The 19397-nt window shown below is 33.0% G+C and overlaps 1 protein-coding gene across 5 annotated transcripts in view; it reads right to left on the bottom strand.

The window, feature by feature from the left end:
- Positions 1 to 6267: 6267 nt before the first annotated feature.
- Positions 6268 to 19397, bottom strand: part of LOC111870716 (probable nuclear hormone receptor HR3) — a 387261-nt gene continuing 374131 nt past the window's right edge. For all 5 annotated transcript variants that reach the window (XM_023863215.2, XM_033753975.1, XM_033753974.1 and 2 more), the window contains one exon: positions 6268 to 18891. The gene's annotated coding sequence lies outside the window, so the exon portion shown is untranslated. The remainder of the gene's footprint in view (positions 18892 to 19397) is intronic.

The raw sequence follows: 19397 nt of genomic DNA, 5'->3' as shown, positions 1-19397 counted from the left end.
TGGAGAAAGAATTGAAGTATGATGAGACAGTACATCAGCTATTCATAGACTTCAAGAAAACCTATGATTCAGTTAGGAGGGAAGTATTGTACAATATTCTAATAGAGTTTGGGATACCCATGAAATTAGTTAAGCTGATTAAAACGCGTTTAAACGAAACGTATAGTCAAGTCCGCGTAGGTAAACATTTGTCTCACAAATTTCCTATACAGAATGGTCTAAAAAAAGGAGATGCTTTATTGCCACTCCTTTTCAACTTTGATTTAGAATATGCCATTACGAAGGTCCAAGAAAACCAGGTGGGACTGAAATTAAATGGGACACATCAATTGTTGGCCTATGCCGATCAGAATCTACAGAGCGACAATGTAGATACCATAAAGAAAACACACAAACTTCAATTGACGCAAGTAGAGAGAAAACAGAGAAAACTAAGTATATGTTGTAAGATTTGAGACTTTCACGGAGGTGACTATGAAGAAAGCAGTCTTCTGGGATTTGGCACCGTGTATATGTGGTGTTAACCGACGTTTCGGAGGAACGTATCGCCTCCATCTTCAGGGTAGAAGAAAAAATATATAAGAACCGGTAAACCGGTTCTCACGGTCTCTTTGCTTGCAGATTTCTTATATATTTTTTCTTCTACCCTGAAGATGGAGGCGATACGTTCCTCCGAAACGTCGGTTAACACCACATATACACGGTGCCAAATCCCAGAAGACTGCTTTCTTCATAGTCACCTCCGTGAAAGTCTCAAATCTTACAACATATACTTAGTTTTCTCTGTTTTCTCTCTACTTGCGTCAATTGAAGTTTGTGTGTTTTCTTTATGGTATCTACATTGTCGCTCTGTAGATTCTGATCGGCATAGGCCAACAATTGATGTGTCCCATTTAATTTCAGTCCCACCTGGTTTTCTTGGACCNGATGAAGTGACAGGAGGTTGGAGAAAACTGCATAATGAGGAGCTTCATAACTTGTACTCTTCTCCAAGTATAATTAGAGTGATCAAGTCGAGGAGGATGAGGTGGGCAGGTCATGTAGCACGAATGGGGGAGACGAGGAATGCGTATAGGATATTGGTGGGAAAGCCAGAAGGAAGGAGACCACAAGGAAGACCAAGGCGTAGGTGGGTGGATAATATTAGAATGGATCTTAGAGAGATAGGATGGGATGGTATGGATTGGACAGATCTGGCTCAGGATATGGACAAGTGGAGGGCTCTTGTGAACACGGTGATGAACCTTGGAGTTCCATAAAATGCTGGGAAATTCTAGAGTAGCTGCAGAATTGGCGGCTCCTCAAGAAGGGCTCAGCTCCATGAGTAAGTAAGTAAGTAAAGTAAGTCGCCTCTAAATACTAGAACATTACTGCATCTTGAAAGGAAGTAAGGAAGAGAGCGGGAAGCATTGAAATATAGAACTTGCAGTGGTGCCAAATTTATCATTGTGGGACGTTGGTTTTCAGGGAAATGATTTGTTAAAACTATCTGCAAAGAGCAAAATTCATCTCTGCCACAAATTCTAGTGAGAAACACTATAATCTATTCAGTCGTGCCCATGATGCCAAAGAATTCTCGGTTCTACCTGTCGCTGTGTTCAAAAATGGTTTATAAAAATTCATTACGCCAGCAACAAATCAAAATATCATATCCTGAATTTGGATCGACCCTGTCGGAGTTTATACGAGCACAGTTCGATACGTCTCTCCAAACTGGCAGGTAAATTTTAATTCTGTGCATAGAGTCGCTTGTTTACGTATCAACATAACTGTGTTTACATTGTGAGGTTAAGTCATACTCTATGTGTCTTTCCATTCTCGTCTCAGTCTTCTATTTCACCAACTTTAGCATTATCAGAACTTGACCACAAAACTATTAAAAAATGGGGAAGACCTTCTAGAAACTTGGTAAACTGTAAACAAAAGGAAAATGCTTATAAGAGACAACATAGAATAAGAAATTATGCCCCTTTCTTCTTCTACCTTGACGGATTATGGTCTCTGGCCTGTTCCCATGCAGAATTATGAATCAGAGAGTCGGTAGGACTCCTTGGACGGAAGATTCGAAATTATTTGTTTCATATTATCCACATTATCTTAACAATACTGCCCCTGAAAATTAAACCATTATCAGTTCACGTCCACATCGGCCTATGAGGCCTGCACAATAGCACAAGCATTCCAACCGGCCGCCTGGGGCGCGACGCCCAGAAGTGGAAAAATGTATAAATATTTTTGTTTATTTCTGATGAATTAAAATTATTTTGTCAGTCTTCTCTTCAAATTGTGACCATTACATATTTGGGGTATAGAGGTTATTATATTTACCACTCCCTGTAACATTAAAATAAACTCTTCATTTTGCTCAAATAAATAAAAAAAGAAGGTAAAGCTATCCCTTTAACAGGCCGTGGGGCCCCATAGGTTTCTGAGATGTCGAGGCTTCCACATTTTCTAAATAATCGCTCACAAATGGCGGTCAGCCTCACGTACCGCCCACCCTTTACCGCCAGGAAGATTCCTGGTGTCCATTTCTAGGCTGAGTCGACCCCAGGGCCGTAGTGGGGCTGAAAGAATTAGGTCACCTGAGAAATCCAATGACCTCATCACGGGTGCTGCATGATTCTCTGAATAAATAGCGATCATTTTGCTAAAAGTATTACGTAGCTGCTCCCTTTAGGCAGCATCCACACGAGCACACAAAACGCGTCCGTTGTAACGAACGTCGTGACGTCCGTTGTAGAAATAAACATGAGAAGCGAATGCTACGCTTTCTTCTGGATCCATTGCAGACAAAAAAGAACTACGCACCGCATTCAGCAACTGTGTGGTGTCCTCAGCAACGCCCGTTATGAAGTATGTTCGTTACAACGGACGCATTTTGTTCGCTCGTGTAGACGCTGCCTTGTATAAATATATGAGGGGTAGGCCTCCCCGGCCCTTGCACCGCGACCTACAGTGGTCTGTTGTGCTTTTGACGCTGCCTTAATGGAGACAATGTTTTCTGCTAGGTAAGAACTGAATTTTTAAACATTTTGACTAATTTCATGTCCCAAACGTCAATTTGGCAGGAATATAAAGGTGTTGTGCAACAATGTAAAAAATTGTATGAAGAACGGGATCCATTACAATCTGGAAATTTCGTGTGAACCGGGAAATAATTCTTTCTAAAAATGGGGCGGGTCGAAATTTCTCGACCACTGGGGGATTTATTCTTACGCCGATCGTGCTCTGACATTAATTAAGAAAGAAACACAATAAGTCTGGAGACAATTTAGTAGAGTAGAAAACGAACATGAAAACTGTTGTTAGCATCAAGCGAAAAGACAAGTCCGCCAACAAGGCATTTCAATGTTCGCTTTTCAGAAGATTGTCGCCTGCACCAGCTGTACCGCCTCATTAAATTGCCCAATCAAATCAGCCCGCACCGAGTACCACATATGGCAACAATCGCAGGATTCAGTGACAAGCAAAATAGACATAATACTCGGCAGGCCCATTTAATATCGCAGGTTCAAAGACTTGCAATTTTGTAAGATAAGGAATTAAACATATACAGGTAGAGTATGTTGTTCTGGGATATGTCGCATGCAATTTGGTAGAGAGGTACCAGCGTTTTGAACGAACCTGATGTCTCCATCTATAGAGCAGAATGGTGGCTCATCTAGCATTCTCAATCCACCAACGTTAGCAAGTTTACTCAGCAACAATTTGTCTTACCTATATTTCAAAATTTTTCAACCTTGCCAAATTCTGGGATACTAATTTGAAAAAGGTCACTACCGCTTCCCTCTGTTCACCAGTTTGTCAGGCATTTGTTACTTCATGCACTAACCCATGAACCATCCTCCAAGCATCACAGATCAATCAACTTGCAAGGCTCTGGCTATGAATTCCCACATGTAGTACTCATTTTCATTAAGTGAACATAATTACAAGCAAAACTCCCACAGTTCATAGAATGTCACGGTGTAATGATTATTACTCCTGCTCTGTATATATTCATTTTTTCTTATTGATCGCCTAAAACAAGCACAACCATTTCCTTTCGCATGTTTCTCAATTCATCATTCACATAATATGTCACCTGACACTACATGAATTGGGGAAACAAAACAATTCCTTTACCTTTTGAAATAATCGGTGCCAAGACACTGCACATACTTTTGTCCTTGCCTTCTTCACTTTGTGAACGTAATTTATTGTTTCTCAGAGGACCACTGCTGGTTGTTAAATGCAGAACAAAACCTTCTGACAGGTTTCGAAAAAACAGATACTTTGCGTTTGAGCCCCCAAGAGTTTACCACTACTACGCTGAAAATACCACATATGCAGCTCTATTTAGGTAGACAGTGTCCAAAAAATTGCTGAAATTTAATCGAAACCATAAGAGCAGTTTTCGAAAAAAAAATACATTTTTTGTTTTGGGCCCCATGTGGAGGGACCCTATTTTTGGAGCTAGAATGTTCTCATTCACCTGGCAACGACCTAGAAAGGTTGAGTTAATACTGAATACAAATAAAATATGTCTAACCGTTCAGGTGATTGCAAGAGACACATCAATGCAAACATAAACACTAATGACATACCAAAAACCATTTACTCTTAATTGGGCGGGGGCGGGGGGGTTGCTCAAAATGTATAAATCCATTAAAATTCTGAGAGTGGGATGACATTCCACCATATATATGTGTGCCTAAAATACTGTCTCAGATTATCGTAAGTTGAAAGAGCCCTTAGAAATAATTCTTGAATGTACACTCAACATCTCAGTACAACAGTGTAATTTTCCTACATGTTACTTTCGTGAAGATTTAATACCTGGGTCAATTCACCTCATAACACAGCGCCAAACATTCGCCATTTCAAGAATCTATGGCGAGGGAAGTGAAGTCCAGCCATCTGACCACCAACATGTCAAATATTAATATAAAAATTAAAATTATTTAAAAAAAAAATCTTCTAAAATTAATACTCTAGGACGTTCAATAAAAATATTCTTAAATTGCTTAAAATAGTTTGTAAACACACTTTCTGGCTGCACCCACTTGAAAAAAGTCCTGACAAGGTCCAGGTGTTGTACTCTTCACAATAGAATGTTTACATCATGTTTATTAGTACATGATTCATAACACCTGACATAATTTAAAAAACAGTCCATAGTTTTTCAATGTATCCAACTCAGATCGTAATTAACTGCTGCCTCTATTCACTCCACTAGTAGAAGCCTCTTTGCAGGTGGTGGACAAGCCTAATATAAAGTGCTACAAATAAACTCAACATGTTTTGTATCAGTGAAACCAGTTTATCATCCAGGTTACCAGAAATTAATTGTCCAGCAACAATCTAGTATTGTTTTCTTCTAAAGCTCCTCAGTTATTAAACTAACAGAAACAGACTGCTGTCATGAAACACTTCCAAACATGCACTTCATTTCAGTCATGTATCTCTGTTATGTAGTTTGAACGTGGAAATCTAATGACACTTTCTCTACTCTGAGCTACCAATTTCTTACATCATTCAAAAATTACCAATATTCTCCAGAATATGACACTCCAACAAGGCCAACCCTAAGATCCTACACACATTCCAAAATTTTCCAATCTAATCTAATCTCCTTTCTTTTCCAACATGACTGTAACTTTCATAGGACTCAGATGTTTTTAAATTTCTATGATGGTAAGAATTCCACTGTTCTCTTTGAAGATGAAATTATGCTAAATCCTTTCACAATATTTATATCTGTACACAGCCAAATTATAATTATGCTGCAAGAAATTATGGTAACACTGTATGGCAACAGAGCACTGTAAGTTCTACTTGCATATAGTGCCAATTCTGCAAGTAGGTGGATCTGCCAACATCAGTCTCTCTGTCATTAGCCGTCATCATTTTCATGAAAAATGCTTGTTTACAATTTCCCTGACATCTGCATTTTATATTGTTTCAGTATTGAATGTTATTATGATGTACGAGTATTCAACGACTCCCTTATTTTCTTCTTTTGCAAAAGTAAAAATGCTTGTAGCTCAAATGATTCACAAATATCAATGACAGTAGCTGAATAAAGGATTAGTACACCACTAGTACGTTAGAACTAGACAACAGGTTTCAGAAAATTTCCAAGAAACTTAAGTTTCTGAAACGTTAGAAGATATGCAAGGTTTCATGAAATTAAAGAAAAGAAGACAGAGAAATAAGAGGACAGCACATGGCAATAGTGAAGTCATAAAATTCAGTCTTCCATAAAGAAGAGGTAGACCACAGTTTCCAAACCATCATCTCTTTTATTTTTTTCACAAATCTCTACCATCATCATTTTGTGATTATTTCTGTTAAACATCTGACTCTGATTTTCTTTCTTCTCAACAGTGTATTTATAAACCATCATCTTTCATCTCTTTTATATTGTATTACACCTGTATGTTTTTTACTTATGCCAACCTTTTATGTTAAGTTTTTACATCATAACTATTACAGTAGATTTGTAGAGCTTTGTTAAACACTTTGCTTTCGTTTTCTGTGTTGCAAGCAACGAGTATATGCAATATTATATCTAAACAAACTGTACAATATTTCTTTAAGTGTGAAAATTAACCATTACTTTACAATACAACAAACAATGAATTTTCAACATTTTCATATATATATATATATATATTAGTACAATATTATATTCTCTGTAGCAATAATGCGAACAACCTTTTTTTATTTATATAAAAACCTTTCATCTTCCATATTCTAAAATAACATTCTTTTAATGTATTTCTGTTAGATCAACAACAATTAATAGATTATACCAATACCACTTTAACATACCCATTTTATCACTGTTTAAGGTCTACCCTTTTATAAAATTTTGCACATCTGTGGAAAATACACTTGGAGGATACTAAGACTGAAGATTATTGAAAACATACATTGGATCTATGTATATAAAACAGACTTCATGATCTTGGTTATATTATTTCATATTCCTCAAATTAAATATAACTCAGTTAATACAGAAACAAATTTTGGGGCTAAAATACATTTTTAGTTTGACAAATGTCTTCAAGTTATCATTTAACCCATTTTCAAAGCATTAACTTATAATCCATTTATATGTTTAAATTATTTAATTTTAAATGTATCAAAACTACCAAAATTTTGTTGTGGTAAAAACTGATAATGTCATTATAGATCAGAATTTATGACAGTAATTAATATGTACTTTCTGTAGTAGTTAAATATATAAAAACAAATCTAATGCACAAAAAATGTATGTCTATCCTTATCAAGCCATCTGAGTTGGTACAGTCCACTAATTCATGAAATATATATATGGTCCACCAACGTATGAATTTATCATCAGAAAGCATGCAGATTTCTAACTAAATTTATAACCCAGTTTTTTATATCACTTCTCTTAATTCTGACTTAAAGTATGCCAATTTTTACTTCTGCAAGTTACAGATTCAGTCAAATAAATTAAAATGTGCAGTATTTGCAGACACCTATTATTAGAATATTTGATCAGCATTTTCACACAAATTTGCAAAGTTAGGTTAAAACCTTAAATCTACCAGTTGGTTTATTTTTTGGGACATGTTTAAGGGATTTCCAAATATATATAAGGCCTTCTATTGCCTTACTTGTTTGATTTATTTTTCCAAAATCTGTAATTTAATATGATATTTATGCCACATTTCATAATACTAACCATACAGAGCTGCAAGTTATTCATATGAGGTTGTCTGGCAGTCTGAAAGATTCACTTGTATAGTATGACAATTTTTATCTACAGATGATTCTAGTTCAGTGGGGGTATCCACTTCCTTTCCAAACATGTCTAATCTGTGTCATTACAAGATCTGGCTTTTCTTAAGTACTATGATTAAATGTAGTGTTATGTTTCTCATAATGTTACTGTACATATATTTAATGCTGTATACTGAAGTTCAGTGTTTCATTTCATTTCATTTATTCAGCATTCCATAAATCCTTACATGGTTTAACACCAATGGATATAGAAATAGTCAACATGAGTAAATCACATACTGCAACACAGCTGTGTAATGTCATACCAGTTAAATTTAATAATATACAACATGAAACAAAAACCATTATCTATAACAATAAGGCGCTATCACCTACCACCTGTAACAAATCCGAAACTTTAATTGTTGTCACAGTTAAAATATTCATCCAATGAATAAAATGACTTTAAAAATAGGAATTTTTTAACAGCAGACCGAAATTTTTTAATCTCATGAGCTTGTTCTTTTATATTAGGTGGAAGTTTATTAAAAATTTTAATTCCAAAATAATATGTTCCCTTTTGAAAGACAGTTAAGTTACATGAGGGATAATGGAGGTTATTACTATGTCTTGTGTTGATTATATGAATCTCAGAATTAGATAAAAATAGATCTTTGTTTTTGACCACAAATAACAAAAGCTATTTACTTATAAGACTTAATTATGTTCAAGATACTGAATAATTTAGCAGCAATGGCTATGTAAACGAGTCACTAAAACAATTTTTAAGCAGCTGAAGTTTTTGAACAGTTTGAGGGTAGAAATTATATGGAATTGTTGATTAACTTCAAAATAAGCTAATGGCATTGAAACACAAGTACAAATAAGTAGGACTGTTATGAAAACTACATATTCTAATTTGAACACCATAAAATTCATTTATCCAGATTTTTAAATAATTGAATGTATATGTTTAAGGTAATTTTTATTTCGAGCTACCAATATTAACCAAAATAATTCGGTATGCCCTTTATACATAGTCATTATAGCAAATTAACATGCTTACTACATGTATGATCATATACTGCAATTATGTTATTTCTGCACATAAGAGATTTGTGCCCTCAGACATTAAATGAACACAATTCAACACACTCTGACTGACAAGAGAGTGGTAAGTACCAAATTCAGAATTCAGTGGTTGCCTTACCTATGAGTGAAACTTTAGAGGAAGCATAACATTTCAAACATCATACAAAGCCTTTACATAAGTTCAGTTCAAGAACTTAATGATGATATTTGCAATTTCAAGAAATATATACATGTTAGTGTACTCTGATATTGATTAATTTACAGTAAAATCAGTTAATATAATGCCAAAAAATGATTCAAATTAGTTTTTAGTCATGCATTTTATGAATCCCTTCATACCAGTCAGCCTCAGATGAGTACCTGCCAGAGATTACATGCACACCACAGCTACTGCCACAAGCAAACATTTCTATTCATCAAAAGTACAACACAGTTCAGTAAGAGTGCACAATCAGCAATTCAAATCTAAAAACACCTTCATTCACAAGAAAATCTCTGGAAAAGTAAACCATTTATAAAACTACATTCTTATAATTTGTGAACTTAATATGTTGATATCGTCCTGAATGTTACACATAAGAAGAGTGTTCATGTGAATCAAAATCATATGTACAAGTAAATAAAAATAAACATGCTGAAACAAATTCAATTCTGTGATAATATTATAATTTATATTAAAACATGTGACATACTGAGTATGGACAGAAGGCGTGGATATCTGTCCTTGTACCATGACCATTACTGCTCTACTGAGAGTCCTCATCAGTCATCCCATCTGCAAATATGTGTCTTGAATACACTATATTAGTTTGGTGATTGGAACCTTTAGATGTCACTAGCGGCCAACAAATTAACTCCAAAGCTATAGGACTATTTAACAAAGTTTGCTTTTATACAAAAACAATTGAGATTAAAAAAAAACAGTTCCTTCCTTCTTAAATTAACAACATAAGCACTTAATGAAAGCTATTATGCAGTCTTATTTTCTAACACAAATAATGTTTAGTGTTTATTCTTCAAATCAAATTTTGTTACAGCTCTGGTACATACATGTTTCCTTCCATAAAAGGAGGAGACTGAAACTTCAGCCATATAGCCAGAATCGCTGAGGCCATATTGTCCAAATGAAGAATAGGACAAAGCCAAAGATTTTTGCCCACACTGTATGAAAGAACAAATTTTAGACCGGAATTAAACCCACACTATCTCTGTTTTATTTGTGCTCCAAATTAATAACTTCAAACTTTTATAATTATCTAAAGGTTTGTGAACGATTTGTTACTTAAATATTATGCTCGACATTCTTTATTGCCTTGGTATATTTTATACATACACATTCTGGACAATGGATCTGTTTCCATCCAATGATGGAAACAGATCCAGTTTCCAAAACACTGTGTACATGAATTATACCAAGACATTGGACAATGTGCACCACAATATTCACAAAACTTCAAAACCTTTCTTCCATTATCAAATTTGTACATTTCCTTATTGCTAAATAAACTCATCAGTTGTGGAGTTCATTAAAATGTTGTTCTGAGAATTACAAGTACAAAGCTATGAGCTTAAATATTCAATATTAGTAATACCACAGTCCATAGTTCCTATTGCTTTTACTGGAAAACCACATCAGGTGCAGGGTACTGAATGTTAGACATGGTGGAAGTCTATTAAAATGAGAGTTATAGAGGACATCAAACGCATCTGTGGTGTATGACTTTCACATTATAATAGAATATGCTCTTTCAAAGATTTCTCAAATATAAGGTGTAAAATATCTGCTTATTTCGCCACATCACCGTGTTTCTTTTCAAGTTTATAATTGCAGAAAAATAGGGAGAATGGCTTCATTTATATTATCAGACTGCATGGAAAGCAAAATTGTAAAGATTTGTGAAAACAATCAAAGAATTAATATCATTCCTGCTGTAGTCAAACTAAAACTTGTTCTTATTTTAATTTTGTTTTCAGAAATCTTCAGCATACCAATTTCAATCAACCAGTGTCTTTTTAGACATAACAAACAATAGCATAGCAGTGTTAAGAATAAAAACCTGTGTTAGTTAAGTGCCCATTTAAATTTGTATTTAGAAAATCACTACTAGTGATATGAAAATTACATACAAAAAGATCGTCAGTCATTTCCTAACACTATGGTATCATATCCATCTTTATTTTTACAGTTTTTCTCTTTGTTATCCATGTAACTAATACTTGTAGTAATGTAATGTAAAGGAACCATTATCTGAATATTTTAAAATAGTGAATCTAGGTATGGTTAATAAGAAACTGTTTCCTACGATGGCATAAATTTGAAAGTTTGCAACACACCATGCTACAGTCCCTACTATATACAGCTATTTATATATTTTTCACATGGAAACCTAGAAACAATAGAAAATTTCCAAATTACCTAATTTTCATTCTGAATAATACGACTTTCTGGAAGGATACATATAATATGGTCCATAATTAATGTGGTATCAGAATTAAATACAAGGGCTATTACTGAATTCTTTTTTTTTTCATATTTACACCACTAAAGTTACTCAATGATGAATTTAATTAATAATTATTTGTGCAGTAATAACTTTATAAGAGTACACTGTAGTTGTATTTTATTTAAATTTGAATTATGAAAATTTGAAATAATGTGATTCACCAAAAATTTGGCAACCACCCTACATTACTTTTATTCCTACAAGAAAACTTTCCTTCAATTATGCGAAGTCTTCAGGAAAACAACTCTACATAAAATATGACTCCACTGTATAGTTAATTCCAATCATAATTTATTAAACATTTTCACCATCAACGTAGTAAACTACTACAACCCACGCTCATAATCGAAATAGTTCCCACCACTGAACTAATACCTAGTTCTTAATACAGTTCACGTCCTCATAACCCCTTGTATTTTAACGTTATATTAATATTCCCATGTCAGTCTTCCTAGTAAACACTATTAAAAGGATCTGCTTACTAAGACTATATGTATATCATCATCTCATGTTTAACAATTTAGATAATATATTCACCTGAGCACAGCACCTTTCATTGCATGCTTACTATATAAATTAAATCTACAAGGGCATTAAGAAGAATGACACCCATTTCTGAAGGATTACATTTCATGAAATAACTGATATATAAATGTGATTCTTTATTTATAATGAAAGAAAAAATCTCCTACTTTCATTTCCTTAATTTCATACTTGTTTATCTAGTGTCTCCAGACATCTTGACTAACATTCCTTGCCTCAAGGACACATTAAGAATACTGTTTGTTTGGCCAACATTTGTATTTAAAGCACTCACAAAAACGAATCCCTGCAGCCATTCCAACTATCACCCCAGATATAGTAAACTAAGTATGGTAAAATACTGAATATCAATTTGATGTTTTCAAAGCAGTGAATGACACTGAGTCTATTATGAATTATTTGTAAAATTTAAGAGCTCTTACATTAAACAAAAGAATTACTTTTGCAAGTCAACTACTTCAGGAAATATACCTCCTGAAAATACATTCTTTTTTTAACACCTATTACATTTCAGCTATTTGCTGACATAAAATTTCAACTAGGTTCTTCTGTTCAGAATATCTTTAACTAATATTTTATGTGGTTCCCATAATGTCTGGAGAGCAGAGAGTAGTCATTAATATCTCAATTTCAAATTTCGTTCTGCATATCAATGGATCAGTGTGCAAAGTCACTTTGCACGGTGCATTGATTTCCTCTTTCTTAAGCTTAATGAAAGATAAGAAAACTGAAGTTCCAACTCTTCTTTATTTTGAAGCGCCCTCAGTCAAAAAAGGCTTTCTATCTGAGATTACCACATGTGGAAGTTATGCTTAATGGTAAAATTTTCTGTTATTACATAAAGGATTTGCATTATTGATAGATTTCCATTCTCTTAACACCAGTAATCAGACAGAGTCTAAATTAAGGCTGTGCTCCAAATTAATGAAATAAAATGATCAAAGCCCTTATCATTCAAGTTATTTTCAATTTTTCACATCCATAATAGCTGTCTGAACTACTGGAAACCCAAGTATCTTATGCTCTTGCTCTCAACATGTATTTTGAGACCATCAGGTTGTATTCATAATTATGCAAATAATACTTTTGGTATCTTACATGCTGCCAAACGTTCAAAATTTTAATTTATGTATTAAAATGTTAATATGCTTTTCTTGTATTTTAGGAACATACAATAAGTCAAAGTACAATGTTTGACACACAGATCAAAACATTTAGTGATATACCGAACAACCTCAATAAATCATGTTTTCAATATGAAGACATATTTGTTATCCATTAGTGATTTTGTGAGAACTCAACGTATGTTCTTTTTTTTTGCCTTTCACAATAGAATGTTTAGTATTTCTATTCAGTTGCTAATTCTGTTGTTTTGTTGCTCTAGATACAAAATAAATACTTTCTGTTTAGCAGCTGCATGTGAATATTTAAACTAGAAAGTTCAGTCTGAACACATTAACATATTTTGTACAACTGAACAAAACTAATTTTATCTGTCCAATATCTTGGAGACATTCCATATAAGAGTTTACCACACATTTATCAGTTAATATGAAATTTCTTATTTCTGATTAATTTCGTAATAAAGTTAGCATTAAACATTGTTACAAGTATAGGAGATAGAACTAGCTATTAAAGTTGTATTGCAAAGTAGTATGAACAATACTTTAATTCTGGGATGGGTATTTAACTTATTTAATTCTGGATAAAATTAAATTTGTAACTGAATTTTTAATATAAACTTTACTAGAAATTTAGATGTATAACTAATCTTTTGTTGAGAACATAAATTAGTACTTTACAAATTATATCTACCATAATTAGAAGTAAAAATCAAAGACTCTCCAGTCACACACAATAAAAACAGCTCCTACAATGATCAATTATGGAAATGTCAAAGGCTCTGAATATCCAATGCCTGTTGTATGTCTTTTGTATAATTTCTATTCTTTCATGCATCCCTCTATTTATATTTTAAATGTGAAACATCCCAATACTTTCAGGGATAAAAGTCAGAATTTTGAACTACAAAAAATAATGTTGTCATCAGTTAGCTAACAAGTTTTAGTTACATCACACAGATTATGTAATCAGAAAAAAAAATAAACCACAATTAATGCCCATTTAATGTAAAATATTATATTAAAATAAAGTCTATTGTTTGAATTACACAGTTGCTTCATTAAGCACTATATTCTGTCTTAGAAATAGAATAATACAAGAATATCATGATAACAAAGAAATTAAATGAAATGATTACTTCATACTACTAACCGAAACACCAATTACATTGTATAATTCTGATTTACGTTTACAGTGATCTGACACATCAAACTTTGTCTTGAACACAAAGAAATAAAATCACAGCAAACTCCCTTTTAAGGACTGGAGGCTGCAACACAGCTCTTGTAGTTCATTTGAAGTACATACAGTCTCTTCAAATGACACTAAATTCACTTTTAACTCTGTATCTCCCTTTATATATTAAAGGATAACAAGGGATTGTAAGTCAGTGAAGTACCGATTCATTCTGCACAGAGTACAGAAAATTAAAAAACGTCCTTGTCTGTTAGGACCATCACAAAACTGGATTCAATACAGCAAAAGTTCCATTTAAGATTTCTTTGAAAAGCAGTGGATTTGAAAAATAAATTGAGAAAAATCTCAAATGATTGAAATTTGGCAATAAATTTGTTGACTTGATGTGAGTGAATATGAATGACTATTTACTAAACAATTTTGCAAATGTGTTTTACTTCACAGTACAACATTCAGGTCTCCATTCTTCATAAAAGTCAAAAGACAACAGGAATAAATATGAGTTGCTATGTCATGTATCAAAATAACAGAAGGTATTCATATATAATTCATAATAACAATCATGTCCTTGTGAGAACTGAGGTTCTGACAGTGATGGCTATGAAGGTTACTGTCTTCTGGAATATAATTGTGTAGTCTAATAGAATTGACTGATATTTTGGAGGAGCACACGGCTTCCAACTTCGGATTTGTAGAGTAAACCTAGCAATCAAGTAAACAAGCATTGAAGAGAAAGCAGAGTTACTCAGTTTTAACAGAAAATTTTAATAAATCTTATTCGATTTAAATTAAGTGTGTGATATTTTAGCGAATACCAATTGACTACAAGTATGACGTTTTAAATCATGAAGTGTGCAGTCACATATGTGAAGAATAGACAATATTAGTGCAGCGTAGCAGTTTTAGCATAGTAAGACGTCTGAAGATAGCTATTAACAGCTGAAACATGTTGTGTCAAAAGTGAAAGTGTAAGAAAGTAGGAATAATTTGTTGCATTATTGATGGACTGTGTAGTACAATAAACAGTATTAGATATAGTAATGCAATAGGATGCTTAAATACAGGATTGTCTGGCTTACTCTTTAGTTCTGCAAATAGAGGTGATATTTTCTACCAAAAATCACTAAACTTGTGCCAGTCTACACTATGTCACATCACAGAAGACAGCACTCTTCATGGTTACTGAGGTGAGAACATCAAATGTTAATGTGATGAAGTCTGAAAACGCGAAGAAAGAAAAAATTAACTTCCTACTTACTTTTATAAATAAGATATGAAAGTGAAGTGACGTTATTTTTTCTCTTTATTACTAGCTAAATTTGGAAAACCATCAAAGTGTAGTTAATAAAGATCAAAATAAAAATAAAACATGTTTTATGCTTACACAAAATAAAATTACATAGCTAGGCAGTTATGCATTGAAACATATGGTTATCCTGGAAACCCAGCCAACTTATTCTCATGATGACATGGAAACTGTTAAAAATTGAATATACAAGAACTAAGGTTTAGAAAAAATGGTAATAAAATGTCAACCATAGAAACTGTTACATGAGAAACTCTGTAGTGAGGAAAAGCTGAACACAGATGTAATAAGCATTCATGAATGTAGACAGTTTAAAAACAAATATTTTTTCCTTTAATAATTTAAATTTTCAAACCAAGTACATATTTATATTATGTTATAAGATAAAATGAAGCCAAAATTCTTAGAAATTATACTTTCATTCTCATTTTGTTTAAGCAAATGGTATTATCACAAGTGGCTTATAATTAATAACAGCAATAAATTAAAATGTAACAAGTAGAATTGTTTACTTGTGGCAATCATACCATCTAAGTTATTTATCCCTGTAGTGGTAGAGTCATCTTATGACTCATTCAGCTTCCTAAGTCCCAATTGCACTGTGCACTTCTAACAGAAAAAAACAGCACAATCTAACATTTCTTTACAATACAGTAATTAGTAATAGGTAGAGGCAGGACTTTTCAGCATGTATTTGTTCTTGATAACAATATCTAATTACTATTTCACATCCTTTTCAATGCTTCCATGTTACATAAAATTATATTACATAAATAAAATAAAAGTTATAGACATGATTTAGCGAGTTCAAAAATTTTGTAAATGTTTAAAAATTCAAGGATTAATTACTGGGAAGAATTATGCACTGGAACCAAAAATTAAATAATGTTTCCAAAATATGATATTTAAAGCTACTAAAAAGAGGTAACTTTCCAGTGTTTAAGGCTATGGCAGTTATTTAACAAAAATTATACATGCACATTGAAAGATAACAAATAAGGTATATTCAGATGTCGATAATTAAGAAAACGAAAGATTGAATTATTGGCAGATGAGAATGTTCATTTAAGTTGCATTCAGGATATAAGCATCTCTTCACGGAATCAAATAATGTGGCATACAGCCAAATAAGTAGAACTGTTTTTCAGTAAATATAGATTGGCATCTAGCATTACTCAGTCAATCAAATATATTACACAGCCCCTTTAGAGCATTAGATTTGTAAGAAACAAGTCAAGAATTTAAAAAAAAAAAAAAAGCTCAGTGCAAACCACTTTTAATATCTCATCTTGTAATATTTGTCAGTTTTATTACACTGACTGAATAAAGAGAATAAAAAAAAAATCATACAAATATGCTTCAGGTAGGCATTTACTAATTTTATTTGAAATATTTTATATATAATATTTCTGGAGCAGCTGAGTGACTATAAGCTTCTGAAGGGCTTTGCTCAATGGAGTCACTTATATATTCTGTTTATTAGTGTGCATTCTTGGACCAAAGTAATGCCTGGAAATATCCTTACAATTCTGCAAAAATAAAAATGGCTGAACCTATATTATAATAGAACAATCCCCAATATTTTTGTGCTCTAAAATTTGAAAAGTTTACTTATTTATTGTTAATTTAATGATGCTGTAACTCAAAGTATACGTATAGTGCCAAGTGACTGAACAATTGTGAATAATAAATTGGAGAAATTCTGGAAGGAAGTGGTGATGGTTCAGTTTAAGATATGATCTAAGTATTGCCTCAAGGAACTGAGAAAACCATAAGAAACCTAAGTCAGGATACTCTTTTCCCAGCCAAGCTTTAAACAGTGCAACTCCCAAACACATGATAGAAGTGTTACCACTCTGAGCTTAAAGAAAGTCACCATATTCCACATTTACAAATATACTGTATATGCGTATCCATAGCTACTCTGGTCAACTCAGTGGATGTATTTTACAACAAAATAATCAAAGTCTTTGTCAAAATATATACCAGTAATATCATTCATCCAGATCTCTACAATATTGCAATGCATATCAATTATTATGGCTTTATCACTCGGTCCATGCATGTTCACAGGTTAATTTATTAACAAGACAAACTAAAATTATTAAAGGTAATTATACACCCATTGATTTTTAACATTTCATTCACCTACATAAAATCTGACAAAGAAACTTAATTCCCAGTTGTTTATTATACATCTTAATTATGTACAAGCAGTTGTCTATGACTGAAAAGTAAATACATGCTACAACGTCCTGCCCCTAGTAATAAGGCAATATTATCCCTTAACCTCAGCTTATCCCCCCAGTTCTCTTCTAAAATTTGTGTGTGTTTTTATACTGAAAAGTTGTTTTTCTTTCAAAGATAACAGCTATAGAGAGAAATATTTATATACATGCATATATTTTCTTTCGCACCATTGCGCCTTTTACCCCATCAGCAAATAAAAAAACACAAAAATTCCGCCACCATAATTAATTCTCGGAATTCTTCTTTCACTGTTACTTCATAAATATACGCGAATTATTAATGTGACATTTACCTGCGCACTGGGAAAGCAGCATCAAGTACAAGAAAGAACATTATCAGATAATGGGGTGAAAATGTCCATGAGATGGGGCTTGCCCAAAGAAATGGATCAGATTTCATATACACTTGTACTTTGTAAGTAATGGTTAACTTGAAAAGAAAATATTCAGTGCTGTGTAACTCTTCAAAAATAGTGTCTTTTATAATACAGAAGTTGAATCCAAATTTGGCTTACAGATTTATGAAAGTTGAATTTGAATGGAGGCTACAGATATAGAACACAAGGGTGTAGGCATGTGGTTGTGTGTATATGTATACACTTTTGCTACCTGTTTAGTTTGTTGGGAATGCTGAAGGCCTTCATGATATTACATAAAATTAAGCTTATCCCATGTATCTCCATTCAAGTATCAAAATTCTAATATTACATCTTACAAAGTTATTGGCCTATGAAAGCTAGTATATTTCTCTGGGCTACCCTAGGTTATGTGATGAGCTTTGTTCCGTTTTTACATCAAGAAGCGTAGGTTGTTTGTGAATTAACTTCATGTTTCTCTTTAAGCATTTCTGGACAGTTCTTTTTTCTTTTTAATTATAAATACGTTAAAGGGAGAAGAACTAATGTCTTAATTCCCTTTCAACTGAAGAGTAACTATCAGAAAGTTTCTTGCATAACTGGAACACTTAAAACTGTTGAGTGTTCACTGGTTCACTACTGTTGTTGCCCTTGCACTCATTTGCACTGTTAGCAATACTGAGTTCATCTCTTTGCTGTTCCCTGCATGATAACAGGGATACTACTACTGAAGTCTTCACACCCTTCAGAACTCCAATATAAGCCATTCCTCAGTCCCCATCCTGGAAAAATCACCATATTTTAATGACCACAATCTTTTAAAGACAACAGTCATGTAACAGGGATGGCCATGAGTGACAGATATGATGTGTGCAAAGGAAAGGAGACTAAAATGCACAAAGATTTCTGTCTCCTGCAGTGTGACACTATTTAATTTGGTAGACATATACCAATGTTTCAGAAGAACCTGCTGCCTCCATCTTAGGGTAGAAGAGTTATTCATTTATTATGAAGATAGAGTTACAAGCAAGAACGTAAGTCTATGCCTTAATTCTGTTGCACTTTCTGACTGAGTTAAAGTTTAAAGATAGAATTCTTGTGAATATATTTTAAACACACTTTTTATAATAATATCAGCCCAAATTTTATTACTTTTTATGTAACAGGTGAGTGGATGTATGTATTTTCTTTTCCCTCACAATTTTCTTTTTTATTCATGGTTTATAAGTTAAAATTTTTATTGAAGATATTTTTTAATATTCTGTGGCAGACAATGTAAGTTGCTAAA

This window comes from Cryptotermes secundus, unplaced genomic scaffold (assembly GCF_002891405.2).
Source record: "Cryptotermes secundus unplaced genomic scaffold, Csec_1.0 scaffold161, whole genome shotgun sequence".
Lineage (NCBI taxonomy): Eukaryota > Metazoa > Arthropoda > Insecta > Blattodea > Kalotermitidae > Cryptotermes > Cryptotermes secundus.
Note: the sequence above shows the minus strand (reverse complement) of the source record. Positions and strands in the feature narration are given on the sequence as shown.